The following is a 22,362-nucleotide window of genomic DNA, read 5'->3' as shown; positions in this document are numbered from 1 at the left end:
CCTTCAAGCGATCAAGCTGTTCTGAAGGACCTGCTCTGATACCAATTGTTGGAAATAATACTGAGAGGGGGGGTGAATCAGTATTATCTAGCAATTTACCAAATCTTCCTTATTTGATCTTTTGAAATATTCTTGCATATCAGTACCATAAAACAATGAGCATGAATAAAGAAAATAGACAGTCACACCGAAGAACACAAGATGTAAGGTGGAAACCCAATGCGGGAGAAAAACCACCTGCTGCAATAATGTCTCTATCTTCTTTCAAGAAATTCTTTTTACAATGATTTTGTACTGGTGCAGTCCTTTACCAGCACGCACGCTGCAACCTGCAAAGAGCTACAACTCTTTCTCGTTTTCCAGACTTCTCCTGGAAGGGAGCTACAACCCCCTACTTCTTTTCATGAAGAATCAAATGATCAACAAGTATACAACAGATACAGTCTACTACAGATATCAGATCAGTTATTACAGAAACAACCCAGAACACCTTATGAACAGAAATATACAGTTAACAGATCATCTTAAGACAGGGACGCATATTTTCTTTCTGTGGCCTACGACTGGACGCAGTATACCTTATGCTGTTCTGCGTGCAGACGCACTGTTCCTTTTTGCTTGTCTGCGACCGACGCACACATCAACACTATCGCGCCGCGTCTTTCGCTTCAGAGACGCACCCAATACCACAGTCGCGCCGCGTCCTTCGCTTCAGAGACGCACCTGATCCTTTACTGTACTGCGTCCCGGCGCACTTTCCCTTCACTGAATCTGCGTCCCTTTAGATATAGAAGATAAGAGGACTTCAGAACCAACCCAAACACTCAGATCCACAGATCTGATCATGCGCCATATAGATCGTAGTCCATTAGAAGATTTACCCTTAAAGATATGGACTAGATCTCACCAAGAGATGATCAACCAAGATGATACATAATCCAAATGAACTCCTTTGCTTTATATAGGCAAGCTTCTCCCCAAAGCGTGGAACAATACCACGAGCCGACACCATAGAAACACACAACCGTCGGCTAGATACCACACAAGAAACCCCCACGAGCTTTTCTCTACCTTGAAATGTGTGCACTGGGCGGACGCACCTTCTGAACGGTTGGCCAGCGTCCCTGGACGCGGGTTCTGTATGGTATACCTGCGGGGACGCACTTGCTGAACAAATTGCCTGCGTCCTTCTTGATTTACCACCTGAAAGAGTTTTCCATCAAGGACAACACCTGAATCATAATGCCAACATGTTGTCCCAACCAACTATTGTTTAAATTGGGCAACAACAAAGTACTTCTCTACAGTGATACCATCTCAATTAGAAAAGATTTTGAAACTATATATAGAAGGGCTTGTGATGCAAACAAGATGATCAAGGTTGCTTCAGTGTTGCAGGGTTACCAGTAGATGAGAATTATATCAGTTTCATGGAAGTAATTATGTTGCACAACATTTCAATGTTTATCAATCATAAAGGCTATCATATACATTTTTTATTATCTCATGAAGAAATAATGAGTAGTGTGGCTAGATTGTGATAGAGAAGGAGACAACATAGCATTTGTGGTCTATTTCCATGCTGCTAATAGATCAAATGTGGAGGAACCAAGGTTTCAAAAGGAAATGCCAAATGAAGGTGAACAATTGGTACTGGGTCTAGGTCCTGTTCAAAACTCTTTTCACAGGGTCTCTAGATTGGTGGTCCTCTTAGATGTCGAGAAACAACTTGATTGGTTCAGACGATGAAGGGAAGATGCAAATGCATCTTTGAAAGAGGATGATTCTGATTTGATTTTAAAAGGAACACCATTGCTACAAGCTCTTGAAATCCATGAAGGGGCAGATGGAGTAACCTTCAGACCATCTCGTGATGCAGATAAATTCTCCTCTGAGGTTATCAAGAAGAAATCAAATGAAAACAAGGAATCAAGAAAATTAGGTTGTAAACAGTTGAAGGGATCATTGATTACGTTGGAAAAATGATCTCCATGGGCTATAGTCTACCCTACACTTGTTGGTATCAGTGCTTATGATGAAGATCCATCAGAGGAGCTTCAACGCATCTTAGATTGTCTGGTTAAAGTTCATCCAAAACTGGTTCAGGATGTGCAATTTATGATCGTAGAATTTGGGAATATCATTGTTCTTTGGGAGGAGCAGTGGCTTAGCACATTACCAGATATTCAAACAAATGTTATGAGATGCATAGCTATACTGAAAGAAGAGGTTTCCAGGGTGGCAGAGAATGTTACACTTACTCATAGTGAGAAAGTAATAATAAATTCTTCTAAGTATTTTGCAATGATGGCACCAATTGCGGTGGCTTTGGAATGGCATGTAGCTTCCACATCTCAGATGCCAGAAACTTCCCATGAGCCATGGTTCCAAAAAGAATATGATGGACAGTTGCAGCTGAATGGGAGAAGAAATTGGATTCTACCTGGAAAGTTAGGTTGCAGGGTCAAGATCCATTAGAGATCATGGCAGCAAAGGATAAGTTAGATGTTGCAACTACTGAAGCCTTAGATATTTATGTCAGAAAAATAAGGTATGATAAATGTAGACGGAAATATAGCAAAGGCACATGTTATCAACACTAAGACTCAATCGCGCTCTCTAGAGACCCTTCGATCATTTAAATTGGAGTTGAATGCTTTTATGCCCTGCATCCACAAGACACACAAATTTAAAAAGAAATTGAAGCCAAGTCAAAATCGAAAGCCAAGACAATTTAAGTAGTGCTGCACATAGCACTGTGGTGCTGCTCTCCTGGGTTTAGTGTTGCGCGTAGCCCCTGGGTGTGAGATCCATTGTTGTTCTTGCAATGTGTAATGTACAGACATCTCTTTAAAAGTAATGGTGACTGAAACAGGGCAGCCCTCCAAAAGAGGCTCTAAAGAGCCTGCAGAACCTCCAAACAATGCATATCTTAGGAAAACATGGAAATCTGGTTAGGCATATGATAAACAAAAATAGAACTCCTTCGAGGCCGGGCCAGGAGATTGATACATACATCTTTTCTCTCTTTAACAAGAACCAGAAGCTTGGATTGGAGTCGGAAAGGAACTAGGGACTCTTCTATCCTGAAGAAACAAAGGTTTACAATGTAAGAGATCACAGGTGTAAAAATATTTCCGATGGTCTCAAGGCAATTTTGTTTTATGTTCTAAAAAGTCTCCAGTGATATAAACAGTGATATAGAGAAGCTAAGTGCGTTGCGCATAGCTACTTGGCACTGCACGTAGGGCCATTCTGTAAATTTTTTTTGAAGGTGCCCAAGACTATAGCATGAAAGGTCCTTTGGCAAGCTCGTCTTTCTATCTTTTAGAGATGATTCCAGTGTCATTCAGCTTTATTGTGAGAAATAAAGGCTGGATTAAGACATGTTTGAGCAGCTAAAAGATGTTAGTGAACATTAGAGGTATTTTAGGTGCATCTGGCTCTGTAAAGTGGATTTAGAAAGGAAAGCTTTCGGTGTATGTGAAGGAATATCATGGTCTGGCTGATATTGAGAAGCAGTGTGGCCAACGATATTTGGACATGATTGCAAATCTAGAAGTAGAAGATACCTTTCGTTCAATATCAAATATGGGAAATATTGCAGATGCAACGAGAAATTTTAATGAATATCATAAACACTATGGAAAAACTGGCCTTTAATGGATGGTTTGGGATGGAGGCTTAATGCTGTTGTTGTAAGCTCATCGATAGGATAGTGAGGCAGAAAAGGTGATCAGGGAAGATGTCATGGATACATTTTTGATATCTCTAGTGTACAAATTTTGTGTATGGAGGTTTTGGAGGAGCTTGTTGTGTGATTAAAGAAGTGCCAGCTAGAAACAGTTTGTCAAATGGTTAAGAAATTAGCAGGAAGATCTTCAGTTCCATTTTCTGGGGGAACAAGAACAACAGGCCGATCAACTAACTCAAAAATTTGTGCAAGCAGGTGCAAGGTGGCAGTCATAGGGCATATTTTGTGGAATTCCGCTCTTAAAGGAAGCCGATCTTGACCAAAATTCATTTATTTTGGGTTTCAAAACAACTCTATTTTCCATAGTTCATGAGAGTTTTATTCAATATTGTTTATTTTTAATATTATTTTATGATAGGATTTTATTATTAATTATATTTTTTATTTTTTGCTTTTTATTTCCTATGTTGAGGAAATAAAAATAGATTTGTAAATTAGTATATATAGGACTATTTTTAAAAGATAGAGGTTGGATTTTTGCAGTAGAGAGAGGCTGCTTGGGACTGTGTAAATTTTTCTTGAATATCATTTTAAATAAAGCAATTTTTTCCCTTTTGGACCTGGGATTCATCACGGTGTTAATGTCTAGTATGTTTTTCTTGTATTTCACTTACATATTTTGTTTTTATGCCTTGTTACATCATTATCTAAGAGATCTGTTAGGCATTCATCTGTACACGATGCTCCTTTCATGATGATTTTGCCATTAAATGTTGTGGTTGTCTTTGCAGAATCCATCCTATGTTAGATGCTCTGTTGAGCAACCCTGTGTTCATCTTTAGTCTAACGTGGCTACTGTGGATCCATCCCCTGTTTGATGCCTATAGGGTAGCGGGCTTTCTCCCATATTCTTTTCACATTTTCAATCTTTAATCTGGCTAAACATTGCACTTACTTTGCGCCAAGTTTGCCGTCAAAAACGAGCATCGACCCCATAGCCCAATGGTCCTTTCTCTTGCTATTTTCGACCCAAAAACCTTTCAAACAAATCCCCACACTCCATAACTAGCCTAAAATTTCACTTATTGGAGCCACATTTTGTTGGCAAAGAGAGAGCCCTCTCTAGTCTGGCAGCGCTAGATCCCAGATCAGTAGCTTGGTCTGTGGTTACCTCAAAATTGCCTTTTCTCATCCTTGAGGTACATTCTGAGTGCTAACAACATCAATATGTTTGGTCCTCTTTTGAAAGAATGAATTCTTTGACAATGCAATTGCGGATGTGTTATCGTAGAAAATAGTTGTTTCTCCCTCTTGGTCGCGATGAAGATCCCTCAACATCCATCTCATCCAAACTGCTTGACACGTTGCTGCTATTGCGGTGACATATTCAGCTTCTGTTGTTGATAGTGACACTATTGATTGCTTCTTGGAGGCCTATGAAATGGCTCTAGAGCCCAAATGAAAAACATATCCTCACATGTTATTTTTGTCATCAACACTTCCTGCCCAATCACTATCAGTGTAACCAACCAACCTGAAATAATCTATTGCGGTGTACAAAACACCATACTACTTTGTCCCATTGACATACCTTAGAATTATTTCACTTCTTTCCAATGTGTCTCCTTGGTGTCTCCATGAACCTTGACACCAAGCTCATTGCATACATTATATCCGGGCTAGTGGCGGTCAAATACATCAAGCTACCTATCATAATTTTTTGTAATGTCGGATTGACATTGCTGGTGCAATCTTCTTTGCTCAACTTCAACCCCATGACAGTTGGAGTTGGTGCGGGCTTGATATTCTCAATATTAAACCTCTTCAAAATGTCTGCTACATACTTTGATTGAGAGATAAAAATTCCATTTTCTATTTGCTTCACTTCTATGCCCAAAAAGTATCTTAATAACCCCAAGTCAGCCATTTCAAATTCATTCTTCATGACTTTTTTGAAATCAGCGATGAGAAAATCATCACTACCTGTAAAAATTAAATCATCTACATATAAGATAACAATGAGAATCTTACCATCATTCTCTTTGATGTAGAGAGTAGGCTCACCGTCACACTTGTTGAAGTGATTGTCCAACAAGTAGGCATCTATCCTACTGTACCATGCTCGTGGTTCTTTCTTCAGCCCATAAAGATCTTTCCTCAAATGATACACTTTGTATTCTTTGCCTTCTACCTCATAACCAGGCAGTTGCACAAAATACACTTCCTCTTTCAGCACTCCATTCAAGAATGCTGACTTTACATCCATTTGATACACTTTCCATTTATGTTGCGCAGAAATCACCATAACTGTATGCACCGTCTCCATCCTCGCAACTGGTGCAAACGTCTCCTCATAATCTCTTCCACGGTGCTGCTTCTATCCTTTGACAACTAGCCTTTCTTTGTGCCTTTCAATTTTCCCATTGACATTGCTCTTGGTCTTATAGACCCACTTCACTCCAATGACTTCTTTTCCTTGTGGAAGGTTCACTAACTCCCATGTGTCATTCCTTTCTATTGCTTCTAATTATTCCTCCATTTCCACAACCCATTTTTCATCTTTGACTGCATGTTCAAAATGGATTGGGTCATCCACATGACAAAATAATGGAAATAAGGAGTTCAGACCAGCGCTGCTGTCAACTTCATATTGCTCATAGATCTCATTAAATTTTTTAATTTTGGTCTTCTTGTGCTTGTTGAAGATGGGCTTTACATGTCACCTAGTGTTTTGCGGCATGCTTGGAGAAGCACTTGCTAAACTGTATGACGTTGTCCTATTATTTGTTGATGGCATTCCTCGTTGCCTGCTTTATTGAGCTTCAATAGGAGTAGAGGGAGTCACTGTTGAGGAATTTCTTGTTGCTGTAAATTCCTCTTTGTCGTCATGTGGTATACACGCTTTCACATTGATTGTCTTCTCTCAACTTCCATCCCATGTTTCCTCTTCTATGAACTGCACATCTTTGTTGATTACGAACTTCTTGGTTGATGGATTGTAGAGCTTGTATGCCTTGGATTCATCATTGTATCCAACAAATCTACATTTATCCCCCTTGTTGTCCAACTTATTCCTCAACTCATCCTGGACATGTGCATACACCACACATCCAAAGACTCTCATGTCAGTGACTCTAGGCTTTCTTCCACTCCATGCCTCTTTAGGAACTACATTCTGGATGCTTTTGGTTGGACATCTATTCAAGGTATATGTTGCAAAAGTGACTGCTTCAGCCCAATAATCATTTGGCAAATGATTTGCCTTCAACATACTCCTTTCCATTTCCATAATGGTCCTATTCTTCCTTTCTACCACACCATTTTGCTGATGTGTACATCTTGTTTTAAATTGCTTGTGAATTCCATGTTCCCTTAAAAATCGAAGGAGATCATTTGAGATGTATTGTCCACCTTTGTCAGTCCTAAGGACTTTGATGTAGTGTCCACGTTGCTTCTCAACAAGAGCCTTGTACTAGCAAAAGCGCTCAAACACTTCACTTTTTTGTTTTAGAAGATAGACCCATGTCTTCCTTGTGTAGTCCTCTATGAAGGTCAATACATATGGTTGCCACCAATTGATGGTGTGTGCACTAGTCCACATAAATCTGAGTGGAGAATCTCCAAAGGTTCCTTTTCCCTTACTGACTTTCCTGCTGGAAATGTCTCTCTATGGTGCTTGCCCAAGGTGCATCCTTCACATAGGCTATTCGGTTTTTCAAAATCTCTCCTCAACATTTGTAGCTTTGTTGTCTTGAATTTTTTCATTCCTTGGTAGGCTGTCTGGGGGGTGTCCCATGCTTACTTGGACTTCATTTCTTCTGCAACCCTTGGGAAAATACTTTCATGAACTGCTTGGAAAATATAGAACATGGCTTTTGAATTCTTTTTCCTGTTTTCCCTTAACAAATCTCTTTCTGCTTGAGGCAAGGCATTATATGTGACTACATTTGCTGGTTCTTGGAAACCATTCTCCACCAAATCCCAAATGTCTTGAGATAAAAATAGGGCCTTCATTATAATATCCAAATAATCATAATTTTTTCCATTAAACTGAGATATCTGAGGATTATTCAAGCTTGTGATTGATGTTGCCATTTCTGAGTGTAGAAAAAGATTTCTCCCTGCTGGTAAATTCACTCCAAACAAAAAAACAATCTGTCCTCAAAACAAATTTCAATTGCTATTAAAAACACTTGCTTTTACATTAACAATATTTAACCCACTCTGATACCATGTTAGAAAAATAAATTTAGGGGGTAGAGGAACTCAGAAATCAGTTGCGGAAGAGTAAGCAACGTCAACTTCAGTTGCGGAAAAGTAAATCTTAGGTTGCGGTGAGGATATCACAACCACACAGGGACTTAATTAAAACAGAGTTCACTCATGGAAAAATAGAGAAAAAAAAAAGACGTTGCGGAAATTTACTTGTGAAGGATTAATTCCATAACGCAACTAGCAACACTTTATATTATATGTTAAAACATAAATAAATACATTCGTGTGATAAATGGAGGCTGTAGCTCCAAGTGAAAACCACAACAAACTTACTGTGATTTACGCATTACTGGGTTTTAGAGTAAACTTCTGTAAAACTTCGTAAAACTGGTTTTCATGCGCCCACCAATATTTCCTCCATGATTTTCTCCTCACTACTTCACAAACTCTCGCTCCCTAACTTGCCCAACATGCCCAATATTGCAAATGACTTTTACTTGCATATTTATCCTAACATACTAATTTCACATTAATTACATGATAGACAAAATATTTAATACGCAGCATGGGCGATTTTACATAGTAAATGATTTTCTGAACTTACAGATGTTGTGGAGTGTGGGTAACAGTTGCGAAATGAATGTTTGCCCATATCTATTTATTAAACTTCATTAAATGCTTTAACCTCTCTAATGTGTTGTGGAATGGTTTGCTCTGAACTTCTATTCTGACCCCTGTCCTTTAGCCTGTAAACAAAATCACAACCGTGTAGTGGTTGACTGGGAAAACATGATGGTTGTCAGTGTGTTTAAGGCAGTTGTTGGGATTATTATTTCCAACAAGAAAAACCATGAAGGGAAAACAAGGACATCATGGATGTATTTTCCTACCCTTTTTACCTATGAACAACTTTTGGAAATGCCATCCCTACCTCTCAGCCACACCACGAATTCACTGGTGGAATGTTAATACTAGGATTTCGAATAAAACTTCAAAGAATGATGGAATGAGGTTGATGAATTAGGCTTTGAAGCATGTATGTAGAGCTCAATTTCACCCCAAGATCAAGATCATAATCATACTTCACCATCATGATTAAGTAGGGTAGTTACGCTAATGCTTATCCAACTCAATACATATCGTCCTTTAGTTCAAAAACATATTGATCATTGAATATGACATCTCGGAGGATCGCCATTGGGAAGGGAAAAACTGAAACCTTATGTTATTTCACATGAACAACTTCCAAGTGGATGGAGTAATTTAATATAAACACATTCACCACCACTAAATGCAAGTCAATGCATTATACTACCATGACTCAATCCATGGGAACATTTGAGGTCCTTAACTAAGGAATTGTAGAGATCAATTTAAATGAAGCAAAGTTATTCAATAATAGAGTACATGACTGTATGCTAGGGAATTTATTGGGAAAGTGACATAAAAATGAGCTAAGAATGGTGGCTGGTAAGACTTCTAAAAAACGAAGCAATAAAAAACAAAAAAAAATTGGGTGAAGAAGAATTATTGTTTATAATTCTCGGTGTAAATGACCTAAATAATGGAAAGATAAGATGAAATATTGGTATACATTATGATTGAAAGAAGATTAGTCATGGAAAAAGTAAAATGAGTAAATCATGTGAGGATTTAAGCTGAAAATGATTTTTCTTACGTCAAGGCACGAAATAAACATGGAAGCATTTTGAAACGGTGTTAAAAAAGGGTAACAACTTTATTCCAAATTTAGTAAGAATAAATTAATCAAGAATAAAGCCAATTTTCGAAGCATATAAATTTTTCCAAGAAGGAAGTGTAATGGACCCTAAAATATATAGGTAATAGTCTAAATAGCTCTTGAATTGCAGCCTAAACCCTATATATGTGGTGGTCATCAAATTGTTATGAGTTACATATTTTTATCATAAAATCATTGAATGGTTCACTAATTCGTATATTTTATAACTTCCTCAAAATGGAAAATGCTATGTTTGATTGGAATAAAACATGACAAGAGGAGATTGATTGATTAAACTGAATTTTCATTACAAATTTAATGTTTACATATTTTATCTAAGATGATGTTACATAACAAGTAGGAAGGATGTGTTTTAGCGGTTACAACCACCCACCAAAATTTTGCCTTACCTTCATTTTGGAGCCTCCCTACCAACCTTTCACAGCAGCATGTATTGCTTCGTCAAGTACACAAGCTTCAATGATTTTCTTGTAGAATGACAGCCTGTCTATCAGAGCTTTCTTCATTCCCGTCATAGGTTGTTTCTCCAGACTTGGTCTAGCTGCGGGCTGAGCAGCTCCCTCAAGAAATTGCACAATTCTGATGGGAAACCAACCTTCCCTTCAGGAATTGTGAAATTATGTCTGGCAGCCTGTTGGGCTCCAGAATTGTGCAATTCTAGCAGTCAAGCTTCATAGAGAAAATGCACAATTCCTCCCAACAGGGCTGCTCAACCTAGGAATTGTGCAATCCTAGCAAGTAGTCAGATCCTCTGCCCAGAAATTTCACAAATCTCCTGGGTAGCCAGCCCATCTCCCTTCCATAAATGTGTATTTCCTCCTAGTAGTTGAGCAGCCTCTTGTATGTGCAGTTGAGTTGACCAGTTCCCTAATGGACTGAGTAAAATTGATTTTCATGCATGGGTTGCTTCTCCCAAGGTAGTATGCAATGGTATCCCTTGATTTAGGGATCTAATTTTAGCAGCTGGAGGTTGCATGCAATGATGATCTCAGAAACCTCCCAACAAGTGTCGCTCTTCCTAGATTTGTGGCATGTGCCTCACATCTTCAATTTTATCAAAAATCATGAACCAGACGTTGCAGAGCTCATTCCTAACATCAACCTTGTATCCCTAACATCCCACATCACATCTAGGAGCTATCGGCACATTCAGCTCAATTGTTTTGGGGTAAGCCCGCTTCCGATGTCTTGTGTTGCATTTCTGGGGATCTTTTTGTTTTGCTTCATATGCATGTTGTTTGCTTGATTTCAGTGAGTGCTTTCTGTCGTTATGATACATAATAGCTTTTACTATCATCATTTCAGTTTTCATTAACATTTCACTGTTGTCGCATGCATGAAACTATTTTTCATGAATAGTTGTCGATTCCGCGACTCACCTCGCCCACATGCATGTTGTTCTATTTTTTGAATCTTTCATTCATTATTTGCATGCACGATCATTAATTTATGCTTACACTCAGTGTCTCCATGCATTCACATTCACATTCTTTTTTAGTTGCCCATCGGTGAGTCTAGGCAGCCTTGTTACAGGGAAAAGTGTCTACTCAAAACTACTTATCCCACTAAGGTGTGATAGCTGCCTTAGAAACAAGCAAAGTAAAGCTACTTTCGTTTTTCCTTTATGAAGTATAGATAGAGAAGAACAAAGAAGACCAACCTCTGTCTTGCGCTAATCTCCTAGTTCGATTCCTCTCTTTCTTGATAGTCTTTCGCTACTTGTTCCCTTGCACGTCCAGCTTCAAAAAGTACCTGCAAGATCACAGTAGCATAGCACTATACAAGAACATGGATCTATAATCATAAACAATCTAGGATCAGATGTAAATTGACCATACAAATGCAACAAACATAAATTACACAAGAGTATGGAGGAAAACTTGAATAGCTTTTATTGATAAACAAGAAAGAGCCAAGGGGAGTTACAACCAGTTGTTCTGACCCAGCATCATCCTCTTAGCAAGGAAGCCCCTCTTCACCTCATACAAAGCTTAGATCACCCAACAATCTGATGTTTTATCTCAAGAAACCAACAGCAATTCCTTACAATATCCAAAATTCCAGCCCCCTGGATCTCTAGGATGAGGGATCCATATATAGATATTTGTAAGGGAGATGAGTCAGCTTGTGATTTGATTAGTGTCTTCCCTCTGATAGTTCTTGCTTCCACTTGGAGACTGATGATCTCTTACTCATCCTTGGTCGAATTCAGAAAGGCAAGTGTCACAGGAGAAGTTTCTAGAAGCTTCCATTGCCTCTCCACCTCGCGGAATGACACTGCCATTTGTCACTTCTCACCCATTGCACCCCATAGAAGGGCTTTTTGAAATGCAACGCACCCTCACAGTGTGTTTAGGTGGGATGCAATGCACTTTGCCTATGGAGCAGCTGAAATGATCCTGTTTTGACCAATTCTGAGCAGTTTTTCATGGAGAACTTCTGGGAGAAGTTGTAATCAGTTGACCTTGTTCCTTTAGGGGTTAGAACAACACTTTTAGGGACTTAGGAGCCCCTGGTTTATGGACATTTCATGCTTGGGGTTGTAGTGCCCAAAAATGTCTATAACAGTTGCCCCCTAAAGCATGAGGTTGTTAATCCTTTGATGTCGGGTGAAATGCTTTATTATGAGGATCCGAAGTTCTTTCAAGCTGGGAGGAGACCTATAATAAGATACAATACAATACATTATCTTCATAATTTTTCATGATCTAGCTGAGGCGGGCATTCCCATGCTCAGCTTTATAAATTCATTTTCATGTACATAGGACAGAAAATCGTCTAAGTGTAGACTGACGATTCTGATAGAGCCATCATCCCTTTGATTGGATGATTATCTGTGTAGCAATGATGTACATTTGATGTCTTTATTTCCCTGAATATATATCGTAGCCTGGATGGATGAAACTAGATCCAGGGTCTTCAATCTCATTCGATCTTCACTCGGAGTACAAGTCGATCCATGTGAGAGATGTTCTGGAGTCGAACATGGAAATACATCGCTTGATTACCAGCCAATGATGTAAGCTATTAACAAGCGCGAGAGGAATCACCGATAATGATAATGACCCTCAAGGTACTGCAGTACAATTCACATGGTGTGAATAAAGGACTTGGTGTCGAACACCACCCAAAATCTTTCGGTCGAAGGTCATTGATGTAAACCTGTCGCCAGAAGTGAGAAACTTGCCATTGAGGCATGCAAGCTTCAAAGTACTTAATGGGGTGTTCCTAGATCAACTTCTTGGATAATGAGCTGATGTCGACAAGAAGTGATCCGTCATAGTAGGGCCTTAACGAATCCCACATCAATGACATGGAACGGAGCAAATGATTTTAATGGAGGTGAACACGATCTGGTGATATAAGGTTCAAGGTGGCGGTCATGAAAGAATGGAGTGTAAATGTATTGTAGCGGGTGAGACACAGGTGAATTCTCTGAATGACTTCTCTTGAACATATCGGCGAAACTGACATGATGGATTGGTAGCATTAACCGCAAATGTGGATGGTGTGATGGGACCATGGTGATGTGACCGGTGAATGAAACAACCCAATCCGACTTGGATGCAGAGTGAAAGTGTCATGTTCAAGAGTGACTTGCTACCAACAAAGTTTCTTCAAGTTTTCTTCCCAATTTTTCCCCAGTCATTGTTGACCAGTACGTCTTTATTTTTGTCAAGCTTGAGGAGGATAACATATGCTTGTTCTATAATTTTCCCTTCGGGCAAACCCATCGCTATGTTTTAACGAGCCTAGCGATAGTGAAACTCGTTCTCGTCTATAGACAAGTTTGTCGCTATTACAATTTTAACGAGTTTAACGACAAAGATAACTCGGTCCTTTTCAATTTTAGAGAGTCTGAAAAGGAATGTAAAGGAAACTCCAAAATTCCTTTTTCGTCATCTAATCCCTTAAGTCCAAAAAGGTATAAAACAATACAGAAGGGATGAATTTTCGATACTTTTAATGAGCCGAACAAAACAAGCGCTCGATCTTTTTGTGTAATAATCCCTCAGGTCCAAAAAGATTAAAATTTAGAGGAGGGATAGCACTTCCGGTCTCTTTAACGAGCTGGAGAGGCCAATGGCTCGACAATCTTTTCATATTTTACGAGTCGATTGAAAAGATTTTAAGGGAGACTCGTCTTTTGAGGAACGAGTGATAAAATGGGTAGCAGCTGATTCCAGGTAATGTTTGGAATTTTCCAATCACGGCAGTGTTACAAGGATGGCTAGTGAGATCACTCTTCGCATTTGTTCCTCAAAAAGGGGTAAACAATCAAATGGAGGTGAATGATCGGCCAATACAGAGTGGAGGTGATGATGAGAACACGACCAAGGCTTTTAAAGGCTGAAATACTACATTCACGATGGTTATTTACTGGGAAATCGGTTCATTTTTTTTATTGAGCTTAAACACTGGGGGGAAACATTTGCTCATGACTTATGTTTATTTTTTAACGAGCTTGAACTATGTCCTAAAACTGCTCGATACAATGGTCTCTTCTTGACTTTACCATAAATAGCTTTGTTCTTTCAAATATTGTACTGTATTTTCAATTGCTTCATCAAACTAGTCAGAAATGAATAATATATGCTTGAAAAATGAGTTAGAACACTAATATTTTACTTTGAACTACGTAAAAAGTAATGTAAAAGTGCTTTTACCTCTCATTTTACCATTTCATTTGAAATTTGGTTTTTTGGAGCTTTGGAGGTGCTTTCCCCCTTTAATTTTCATCAGCTGATTTCGGGAGATTCTGTGGATGATTCTCGGCGCCATCTCGACCAGGTAGGAGCTAAACTTGAGCTCTTTCATTTCATGCTTTCCATTTTGCATTCTGAGCTTGATTCCTGGTTTTTCTGAGCCTCTGGGGTTTGAAAAACTTGCTCTACCTTCAGCGCACCCTCTGTGTATCGAAAGGTGTGTTGGATGTTGGCCTGTCTACTGGCCATTTGACATGCAATGCACCCAGAGCACTATTACAGGTGCGATGGGCGCAAAGAAGGAATTTTATGCACAGTTTTTGATGGAAATTTTGTCTGTTTCTTACCAAAATCAAAATCTAACTCTTCTCTTGTTTGTTTTTTAGAGATCTCTGGAGTAAGATGACTATTACATGGCAAGAACATGAGCATGAAGAAGAGGACATGCTTGCCCTACATGATCCGGTTATAGTAAACGCACTGCGGAACTCTGGCTTGCTGAAGTTTTTCCGCATTTCTAGCATGAGACAACAGATCAACTTACTGCAGTATTTGCTTGATGCTTGGGATCCTACCAACCAAGTGTTCTAGATCAGGGGCAAATCCATCCCCTTGACTGTAGTGGACATCTATTTCTTGACTGGCTTGTCGAGGCGGGGTGCCCCCATCTCTTTATCAGGTTCAGCCCGAGGAGGTGAATCTATGAGAGATTATGTTCACCGGTATTGCAGAGAGGGATCTCAGCCGAGTAAAGACGGCAAGATCATCATCCGTGATGTCACTGACAGGTCCCTCAGGACTATTTTGTTTACTTTTGGTAGGATGGCTGGTGGTGCGGCTCTTCATGTAGCCAACCGATCTTATATGCAGTATGCCTTGGAATGCCTCCAACTGAAGGTGTTCAACTGGTGCGACGTAGTACTTCTTGTGATGAAAGAAGAGTTGACCAAGGTAAAGAGTGGGAGGTTGAAGAACTTTGGGTATGGTTCTATTTTGACCGCCTTTGCCTTGGAAAAGATACCACTGATGCAACCGCAGTATATTGCACTCGATTTACCTTCACCGACTGAACCATGTATGCAGAGATGGGTCGACCATATGTCTAGGCATGCTGGTCAGTCTCAGATTTCATTTTCTGATACCTTCTTCGGGTGGTTTGATTGTCAGGAGATAGTTTATTCTGAGTACCCATACGCTGGTATGGACTTCCGGGGTGACCTAGATTTAGTACTGCCGGCTGGTGAACAGTGGGGTGCGATTGGTAAATTCTTTGACCATATTCTTGTTTATCGTTTTTCTCTTATAATGTCCTTGTGCTTTATTCTATCAAGACTTAATCAAACTCATGTGTTCATGCAGATGTTGATCCCGTTCGGCCAGTAGTACACTTGAGAGTGCCAGCTGCCGCCCCAGCAGGAGAGGCTATTGGAAGGGCTATCCTTCGGGACCTCGATGTGACCGAGACTTTCACAGCATTATAGGAACAGGTTGAGGGCCTCACTCTTGGTATTCCAGATGTGAGGACTGATGAGCTGCCCTTGAGGTTGTAGCGACATACTACTGGTGTGCCAAGACGATGGACTCGACTCTTACGCATGATCGCACAGGCTGTGACTTGCTATCATGAGCATCATTAGACTAGGGTGCCCCCTAGCGTTTTGAGTTTTTGGTCATTTGACCAATTTTGTCTTGGTTACAGAACATTATGTGTAAACCATAAACAGTTATATATATATTTTTGATTTTTGAAGTTTTATTTTGGTTAAGTTACATGATCCAAATGCAAATATTGATGGTATGTTTCTTTTTATAAACATTGAAAATGTCTATCTAACACATAATTTGCCAATGAGTCAGTTAATGTGTTTAAGTTTATGGAAATATGCTGATATTGAATAAAATCAAATTGTCTTTCCAAAATCTTAACCCTTAGGAACATGCGATAAATAGCTGGATTTCGGACAGAGTAGATACCAGTGAGTTGTAGTATGACGAGTTGTGAGTCTAGCCTGACAATTAGTCAGCGTATACCATGTGTGATGGCATCAAAGAGAAGTTCTATCAACGCGCTATATTCAGCAATGTTATTCGTTGCTCGACCAATACATACCCCTCTGAAACTTACTAACTCGCCGCTTGGATCAAAAATGGCCCAGGCCGCGGAAGATAGGTTCCGCGAACTACGACTCGCTCCATCGGCATATCCAACACATGACTCCAATAGGTTTGACATCTGCAATAAATGTAAAAGGTGGATTACTTGACCAAAATAAACACTTTAGTGAAAACAAAAAACATAACAAAAGCATACAGGTTACTATGCTGAATCACGCATAGTAACGCTTGAGGTACAACCTGTTACGAGGTTGTGCCAGTGGAATTCCGTCATAATCCATTAACTCGTAGGCTCCTTTTGCTAACACTCGCTTAACAATATAGGGGCCCATCCATAAAGACTTGAATTTACCTGCTCCCAATTTATCGAATTCTTGGTCATAAAGCAAGACCAAGTCACCTTCTGAGAAGACACAGGGTTTGACATTTTTGTCGAATTGCGCTTGGACTTGTTTCTTATGGGCTTCGTTAGCCAAAGCGGCATCACGACAGGTTTCATCCAAATGGATTAGTTCCAAGAAATGAGCTCCTTCTTCTGAAGTTCCGGGGAGGAGGTCAATTGCGAGTTTGAGGGATGAGATTTCATAGTGGATTGCTAAGACTGCTTCCAGGCCATATACCAGTTGGAAAGGTGTAAACCCAGTTGCATTCCTTACTGATGTTCGGTAAGCCCACAATGTTGAGTACAGGATTAGGTGCCACCTTCTTTTGTGAACTCCAATCATCCTTTGCAGCATGCGCTTCAGGACCTTGTTGATTGCTTCAACTTGTCCGTTGGCTTGCGGGTAATATGGAGTAGAGCTGTCGTGAGACAACCCTAGTTTGGCAGCTAATTCAACCATCATGTGATTGCGAAAATGAGATCCATGATCCGTGACTATAGCTTGTGGGATGCTGAATCTGGCGACTACACGATTGAAAAAAAAAAAGAGGGCAGTTGTTTCACCAGTATTATCTAATGTAGGCATCGCCTCGGCCCATTTGGTAAAATAGTCAACTGCGACTATGATATACCCATGCCCCCCCGTCGAGGTGGGGTTACATGTCATGAAGTCGATGCCCCATTTGGCGAATGGCCCGACAGCAACTATTGGCTGCAGACGTGCGGGTGGTCTTCTGGTTTTGCTATTGAAAATTTGACAAGCATGGCAACTTCTGACTGCGTTTATGCAATATTTAAACATTGTTGGCCAGAAGTATCCTGCTCGTAAGATTTTTTGCGTTGTAGCATAACCGGATTGATGCCCCCCACACGCGCCTGAATGGCAATCATTCAGGACCTTTTCGGCCTCCTCATGGGTGAGGCACCTTCTCAGAACTGTATCGATACCGCGACGGTAAAGTGTATCACCGACGATCATGTAGTCTTTTGCTTGGTATCGAATACATTTTTGTTCGGAGAGAGAGGTATTTGGCCTATATTTTTGGTTTTGGAGATAAATGATTATATCCCCATACCATTGATTGCTTGAAAATATCAGAAACAAATTTTCGTCCACGATCGTTTCTTCGGATGTTTAATCGTTGGACAACAATGGGAGATCGCATAATAATTCTGTGAAAACCAGAGCTTCCTTTGACTTGGATTTTACAAATTCAAGATCGAACTCTTATAGAATTGCTATCCATTTTGAATATTTGCCCCCCAGCAACTGTCGCGACAATATATAAGTCATGGGGTTGCAATCTGACAGAATGGTAGTTTTTCGAAAGAGGACATAGTGTCGAAATCTCTGTATCGCTTGAATAGCTGCGAGCGCTAGCTTTTCAACATAAGAATATTTTCTTTCTGTATCATTTAAGTTCTTACTTAAATAATATATAGGATGTTCGATTCCGTTGTCTTCTTGAACTAAAACCATTGCGATGGTCGTATCCGCTACAGCCAGATATAGGTTAAAGTCTTTTTGATAATCAGGAGCGTACATTAATGATGCTTTCTTTTAAAGCATCAAAGGAATCTTGTGCATCCTGATCCCAGACAAAGGGTACTTCCTTTTTCAAAACACGTGTATAACCTTTAGCAATTTCAGCGTAATTTGGAATGAACCTCCTAAGAAAGTTTGCTTTCCCTTGGAGTTTCTGAATCTGAAGCAAATTTGAAGGTGGAGGCAAATTTATGATTGCCTGAACCTTACATGGGTCGAGACGAGTCCCATCCTTCGAGACTACAAAGCCAAGTAAACGACCAGAACTGACGCATAATACAATTTTGTGTGGATTGAGTCATATCTTGTAGTGTCGGCAACGTAGAAATATCGCTCTTAAATGTTGCGGATGATCAGTCCGCTTTCACGAATGAGCCAGAAGGTCGTCGAGGTATGGTTGAACGATGCTTTTGATGTCATGGAAGGCATAATTCATTGCCCTCTGAAATGTTGCCCCTGCGTTCTTTAAACCAAAGGGTAATTTTCGATATGCGAATGTGCCCCACGGACAAATAAATGCAGTCTTTGACTGGTCCTTTGGGGGCATATTTATTTGATTATACCCAGAGAATCCATCCATAAATGAAAAGATTTCACTTCCGGCGCATTCATCAATTATCTGGTCGATGAAGGGTGTAGGGTAGTTGTCTTTTGGACAAGCATGATTTACATCCCTATAATCGACGCACACTCTAATTGTTCCTTGTTTTTTCATAACAGGGACAATATTCGATACCCAATTAGTTAGAGGAACCGGGTAAATGAAACCAGCATGGAGAAGTTTTTCAACTTCTGCCTTAATGGCAGCGACTTTCTTGGGGTGCACCTGCCGTAGCCATTGTCGTACTGGTTTGACATCTGGATACATCTTGATTTCATGTTCAATGATACTCGAGTCAATGCCTGGCATTTCACTATATGACCAAGCAAAGACATCTCTGAATTCGCGAAAAAGAGCGTTATATATTTCCAGTTCTGAAGGAGAACAACATTTGCCAACATAAATATTCTCTACAACATCTGTTTTGGTCGAGATATTTATGGCAATAGTCTCTTCAATGTTCAACAAGTTTCACTCGGAATCCATCGTGTTTACAGTATTTGATAGAAAATCAAAAACTGAAGGATGATAAAGGTCATCAGGAGTATTTTCTTCATAATTCGGAAGAAGGGAACGATGGTGGTAATCATCCCATGGTGCTCCTTCAATTACCATTGATTGAACAATTCCTTCGTCGGTGACATGCACTTGCGACCAAGGATCTGAAGGGGTACCATATTCCTTAGACCTATCTATCCAAACGCTTGATGAGCGTTGATTTGGGTTTGCCTCCCATGCCAGGAACATTGATTGCTACAATATTTCTGTTGGGCTTGGAGGCAAAACCCGCGCATGATCCATGTCGATATCGTTTTCTGAGATCTTTTCAGAAGATATCATGTTGCAGGTTCCTACTGACGCTACTTCCGCCAAATTGATTGGAGGTGGAAGAGCGAAAGTTCCCATTAATATAGGATCTTTTAGTAGGCCTACTCCGATATTTTGAAGCGAATGGGGGCTTCCATGGATCATAGGAATGCTTCCCGTAACTTGAGAACCATTGGGGAGGAAGTTTTGTTGATCAACGATTGTAATCCCTCCTTGAAAGGGAAATGCAATCTTCCTAAAATAGGTCGACACAACAGCAGCCATAGCATATATCCATGGTCTTCCTAGCAGGATGTTGTAATCGAGATTTCCGTCGTTTACCTCAACATCTATTTCTACTGTTTTTCCTCCTAGTTCAACCTTCAAGTTACTTAGAATACCATATGGGGTATATGTTCGTCCGTCAAATGCTTTTAATGTCGTCGAACATCGCGACAAGGTTGGAGATCCTAAAGTTTTCTAGCAACTCATCGACATAATACATGTAGATGCCCCCTCATCAATAATTGTTCGATGAACAGTTTTGTTGAGGGCTTTCACTTGAACAAGGAAAGCTAGTTGAGTTGGTAATTGAGGATCGTATCCTTTATGATTGAAGGATACAAGATTGGAATCCTTTGTGTCTATCCCACCAATGGCTAATAGTAAAGCCTACTTTTGGGATGGGAACTTTTGTAGTACCTCAAGAGTCGACATAGCGGATGGCGATTTTGCCAAATCTTCCACTATATTATAATGCTGTGCTGCTCTAGCACGAGGATTAAATGTCGATTTGTGTACTACTCCCTTTGGCGGTTTTATTGTCAGTTCAGGAATGATGGGCGGCGCAACTTCTGTCGAAGTTGTTGTCGAACTACTAGGTTGATCTTTATCCTTGTTGTTCGATAGATGTGGATTCCCATGATCTTTGTTCCTTGTCGATAGCAAAGCGTCATTTTGTTGTTTTGAAACCGACAACATTAGCACTTGAGATGGGGAAGCATTTCCACTGTCAACCAGATTTGTTCCTAGGTTTGGAAACGGATCAGTTAACACTGCTAAGGTTTTTGAATTCTTGAAGAATTTTTTAAGCTCAGCTTTGTGTGGACAATCTGTTGTCTGATGATCCTCATCACATATCATGCATGGATATTTTAGTTTCCTATTTCCAGGAGGGTTTGCAGAAGATTTTTCAGGTGATGATTCTTCCTGTTTCTTCTTCTTCCCTTTGCCTTTCTTCTTGCCCCCTGGTTGCTTGGTTTCTTTGCCTTTATCTGTCGATACGGCATTTACTTTCGAGGCAAGAAGTTCCTCTTTTTCATTTTGACCGGAAATCTTACGGGCCTTTTTAGATGTAGCCTTTGTCGATTTCGTGTCTGTTGCGCCAATCACGCCATCGCCGGCATGAGAGTCATTGTTTGATTTAGGAGGAGGAGGAACTGAGAATTTCGGTCTAGGGGCATCAGGTATTTTATCGTAGAGCGTGCCAGACTGAGTGTAAATCAAGTCCAAATATTGTGCACGAGCGATAACTTGCTCTTCTGTGACGACTCCCCCTTTTGCCACATCTTCTGTGATGGAAGGCAGTAATGACTTAATAAACCATTCAGCTAAAAGCTGATCGGGAACATACGTTTTCACCATTCTACGATGACGTCGCCACTCATGTATATGATCAGATATGTGAGTGGCCGTCGTTTGTTTGAAGTTGGTAAGAAGTTTCATTCCCGTTTCGTACCTTATCGGTAACTGAAAATGGGTTAAAAAGGTTGTGGCTAGGGTACTGAAGTTGTCGAATGAAGCTCTCGGCAATTCGATATACCATTTTGCTACCCGACCAGTTAACGTCCTCTGAAAAAGGTGAAGCCTAATTGAATCATCGTTTACGATGTTTGATGAACACCACAAATGAAAGGTCATCACATGATTCGACGGATCTTCACCCGGATTTCCATTAAATTTAGGAATATCTGATGGAAGTTTATGCGGAATCACTGGCCACCAAGCGGCGTAAGCGATTGGATCGTTTGTTAACCGACTTAAATCAGGTAACTCTAAAGTTGCCACGAAGGGTAACTGTTGATTTAGGTTAGGTGAAGCATACCCAGGATAAGATGGGATTGCCTGAGCAGTTGGTCTTTGCATACCAGCATAATGCATTTGATGCTAGTAACTTTGATAAGGTTGGTGGGCATGACCATTGTAAAATGGTTGATTTTGACCGTTTTGAATATACGGCTGCCCACTATTTGGAAAGATCTGTTGCTCAGAACCTTGGTATACTTGTTGGAACTGCGGTTGTTGGTATTGAACTAGCCATGGTTGTGAAGCCATGTGTTGTTGCCCGATGCTAACTGTTTGACCAAGATGAGGGGTAATTGTACCCGTTTGAAACTGTGTCATTCCACTAGTCAGCGATTGTGGTTGAGTTGCAGGGTCAAGGGGTTGTTGCATTACAACCTGAGAAACCTGAGGTTGGCATACAACAGGCAGTGCTTGAACTTGCGACACCGTCACAATAGCTGGCGTAGTTG

The sequence above is a fragment of the Pinus tabuliformis genome, chromosome 3_2 (genome assembly GCF_031772625.1).
Source record: "Pinus tabuliformis cultivar Carrire ecotype Pingquan chromosome 3_2, CPIR1, whole genome shotgun sequence".
NCBI classification, from domain to species: Eukaryota; Viridiplantae; Streptophyta; class Pinopsida; order Pinales; family Pinaceae; genus Pinus; species Pinus tabuliformis.
Note: the sequence above shows the minus strand (reverse complement) of the source record.